Genomic DNA, 4652 nt, shown 5'->3' on the forward strand with positions numbered 1-4652 from the left:
TGTGCTGAATTTGGCAAGGTTTTGATGTGACATTTGGGAAACACTATTCTTTTTTTTTTTTTTCTTTAATGTTTATTTATTTGCAGGGGGCGGGCAGACAGAGGGAGACAGAAGATCCCAAGCAGGCTCCACGCTGTTGGCACAGAGCCCTAAGAGGGGCTCCAGCCCACCAACCCCGAGATCATGACCTGAGCCAAAATCCAATGCTTAACGGACTGAGTCACCAGGCACCTCTGGAATATACTATTCTTGACTTCAAATCTAAGCCAAATGAGTGAAATGCTCTAGTAAATAGTCTGTGAAGATGTCTGCTATCATTCCGTCCTGTTTGCACAAGTTGCGCCTCCATCAAGGAGTAAACTTTCTTTCCTCTTTCTTGAATTGGGGTTGCTCTGGAACTGTTTGATGAATGAAAATGGTGGCAGTTTTATGGTGAGACTTTCAGCTCATGCCCTAAGATGATTGGCAGCTTCCATTTCTTTCCTCTTGGAACCCAGCCTCCATGCTGTGGGAACCCCAAGCCACATGGAGAGTGAGAGTCCACATGGAAAAAAAAGGGAGGCACTCCAGTCGACAGTCCCAGCTAAGATCCCAGCCAGTAGTTACTGCCAGACCCATGAGTCAGCCTTTTTTCACATGCCAGTCCCTGGAGGCTCAGGGGACTGCAGTCCCCACCAATAAGATCGAGAACAGAAGAACCACCCACTGAGCCAAATCATCCTACAGTATCATGAGAGATAATAAAATGGTTGTTCTTTAAACCATTAAATTTTGCAGTGGTTTGTTAACAGCAATTGATAACTGAAACATTCTACATGTGTGTGCTTTTGCTGACCTGTGGCTGAAAACTTTCAGTAGGTAGGAAGAGTAGTCTCAAATCCTGAAATTACCCCAATCAAATTGCCTTGGCCTAGGGTACACAGAAGCATAATGCTGTGAGAATGAGGTTATAAGGTCACCCAGCTAAAGCCCTCCAAAAATGAAGAGATTCTGCCTACAACGGTTGTGATTTCACGAAGCCTCTACCTCCACACTCCCAGGATAGGCACTCCCTTCCTCAAGGACAGCTGTGTCCTTCAGGGCTCTTGGGTTACAAGCAACAGCAATAGACTATGGGATGGAGTAAAATGATAGGCAAGAACTCACAGAATCAAAGGGAAAACTAGAAGATCAGGCCCAGAAATGTCAGAAACCAGGAGAAAAGAAGATCCCGAATATCTTCTCCGGAACCAACAGTAAATCTAGAGCTCAATCATTTTTTTCTATCTTCTCATCACCCTATTCCAAGATTCAAATTCAAGGAGTGCCTGGCTGGCTCCGTTGGTAGAACATGCAACTCTTGATCTCAGGGTTGTGAGTTCAAGGCCCCCCTTAGGTGTAGAGATTACTTAAAATCAAAAAAAAAAAAGAGAGAGAGAGAGAAATTTGTTCAATTGGTCTAGCTTGGGTCACATGCTGTGTATGCAAGTAACAGGCTGCTAGACCGGTAATCATGCTAAGAAGCCCGCCTTCAACTTCCTCTCAAATAATTCAAGGGGAGAAAAATGTAACCCGCGTGTGTGCACAGAGAGAGAGAGACTGCATGTGAGCAAACGTGGCAAGTTTTTACCGATTAGTAAATCTAGATTCAGAGTATGCAGGTGTTTATTGTGTTGTTGACATTTTCCTGCAGACTTGCAATTTTCCAAAATGAAAATTTCTGGCAGAAAAAAAAAAAAAAGATAATAGTAGCCAGCACTCATAGAAAACATACTTACCAGACACAATTCCAAGTCCATTATATATATTAATTCATTTAACCCTTGTGATAACCCTAAGCAGTGGGACTTTCACTATCTCCATTTTATGCATGAATAAATGGAAGCATTGAACAAGTGAGTAACTTGCCCAACGGTATAAGGTACTAAATGCTAGTGTCAGGGTATAAACCCAGGCTCACAAGCCTATAATCCTAACTGTTATGCTTTATTGTCTCTCCATAGATGCGCAAACAATAAAGACATTTAATTGTCACATATGTCTAAAAGTAGACAGATCCAGAGTATGCTCATCAAGAACCAGAATGTTACAATCCCCCTCTGTCATCTTCAGCATATTGGCTTTCTGTCCTTAGTTTATAACCTCATGGGCACAAGATGGCTGCCACAGCTGAAGAATCACACCAATTCCAATTCCAGTTAGAATGCAGGAAAGCAGAAAAGTGAATAGGTGTCAAGACAGATGCCGCCTCTCTCCCTGTTTTTTTATTTTTCAGACATACAACTCTTTCCCCAAACTTCCCTACTGCCCTTCATGGCCCCCATGCCTCTGCAGCAAATGTCCCCTTACATCTCATCATAGTGGAGAGAGGAGCCACATGGTCACCGCTGGCTGCAAGGGAATCTGGGAATCCAAGCATTTACTATTTCAACCATTCCCTTGGAGAGGATGAGTAAATGTTTCTCAGTTGTTTGGGGACAACCCAGAGGCTCAGCTCTCATCCCTGTCCCCCTGACAGTCCCCTGCATTCTTCCTTCTTTTACTGTGACAATATAGCCTAGTGGTTAAGAGTGTGGGCTTTGCACCCACTGCCTGACTTGCTCAGCTGGTTCTGCTACTTATCAACCTGTGTGATAATGACTGGTTGCTTGAACTTTCTGTGCCTCCATGTCCTAAAATGGGAACTAAAATAACACCTATTTCATGGGAGGATTACATAAAACAATACAGTGAAAGCCCTAAAAACAGGATCAAGCACAAAGCACACCTTCAATAAATGTTAATAACGATCACATGCGGTAGCTCTATACTTGGGGTGTGCAGGAATTAATACCCAAAGGTTAGTCACAATTTCCTCCTTTTCCCCCATTTTGCCACATCATACTTCTTATAGTCTGAAATTTCCCTGCAAGTGAAAATAGAATGCTTGGGTGGATACCTAAACCCTGCACATGCCTGACACTCTGTTGTGAAATACCCAACCTGAAAATGAGTTGGCCCCGGTCCAGGCTCCGCCCCTAGGCTGGGTGCACTCTGAACCTGTCCACTCCTGGGTAGGACACACAGCTGAGCCGGAGTCACACACACACAGGCAAAAGAGATTTCCAGCCAGTGCATGCTTTATTTGTTGTTTTGCTTAAAAGAGGAAAACACCTCTGTGAAGAATGGCATTTAAAGCCCATCTTTCGTTGGCAAAAAGCAGCCTGAGCCTTCTGACCCAGAGTAACCTTGTTCACACCTCTTGCTTTAAACCTAGATGGGCGCCTGGGTGGCGCAGTCGATTAAGCGTCCGACTTCAGCCAGGTCACGATCTCGCGGTCCGTGAGTTCGAGCCCCGCGTCGGGCTCTGGGCTGATGGCTCAGAGCCTGGAGCCTGTTTCCGATTCTGTGTCTCCCTCTCTCTCTGCCCCTCCCACGTTCATGCTCTGTCTCTCTCTGTCCCAAAAATAAAATAAACGTTGAAAAAAAATTTTAAAAAAATAAACCTAGAACAGGGGTTGGGTGACCTGTGATTTTCCTTCCAGAGCTGTCTCGGGACCCAGCTGAAATTGGCAGCTGGCTGCCTGCGATAGACTTCCCCCATCCCCGTAACCTGCAAATGACTCCACACAGTAGGAAGACTCAAGCCCAGCTCACTTTTTGCTTTTTGCTTTTTGTTGTGTTTTTTTTTCTCCCCCCTCTGGGACTTACTTATTAAATGTGTTTGCTTTAGGGAAAAAAAAAATAGTTTGCTACCAAATGCTTTATAAGTACCCATCGTTGGAGGGCTAAAATTAAAAAAAAAAAAATGCGTTGGAAGGATGAGGAAAAACTGGAACTTTCATATGCTGCTGGTAGGGACTGTAAAATGCTGCAGCCATTTAATGTTTATTTATTTTTGACAGAGAGAGAGAGAGAGAGAGAGAGGGAGAGAGAGAGAGAATGAGTGGGGGAGGGGCAGAGACAGAGGGAGACATAGAATCTGAAACAGGCTCCAGGCTCTGAGCTGTCAGCACAGAGCCCGTCGCGGGGCTCGAACTTACGGACCCTGAGATCATGACCTGAGCCGAAGTCGGGCACTCAACTGGCTGACCCATCCAGACGCAGCCATTTTAGATAACAGCTCGGCAGCTCATCAAAATGTGAAACCTAGAGCAATTCCACCCCCTAAGTATATTCCCAAGAGAATTTAAAACCTAAGTCAGCTCAAAAACTTACACAGCTGGGGCGCCCAGGTGGCTCAGTCGGCTAAGCATCTGACTCTTCATGTCCTTTGATCTTAGCTCAGGTCTTGATCTCAGGTGGTGAGTTCAAGCCCTGCTCTGGGCTCGGTGCTGCGCAGGAAGCCTACTTAACAAAACAAAAACTGGGGCGCCTGGGTGGCGCAGTCGGTTAAGCGTCCGACTTCAGCCAGGTCACGATCTCGCGGTCCGGGAGTTCGAGCCCCGCGTCGGGCTCTGGGCTGATGGCTCAGAGCCTGGAGCCTGTTTCCGATTCTGTGTCTCCCTCTCTCTCTGCCCCTCCCTCACTCACACCCTGTCTCTCTCAAAAATAAACAAACGTTAAAAAAGAAAGAGAAAGAAAGAAAGATGAAAGAAAGAAAGGGAAGGAAGGACGGAAAGAAAGAGAGAGAAAGAAAAAGAAAGAAAAGAAAAAACTGAGTCTCCCTCTCTCTCTGCCCCTCCCTCACTCAC

Source organism: Herpailurus yagouaroundi, unplaced genomic scaffold, assembly GCF_014898765.1.
Source record: "Herpailurus yagouaroundi ecotype Mexico unplaced genomic scaffold, PumYag 196, whole genome shotgun sequence".
In the NCBI taxonomy this organism is placed as follows: Eukaryota; Metazoa; Chordata; class Mammalia; order Carnivora; family Felidae; genus Herpailurus; species Herpailurus yagouaroundi.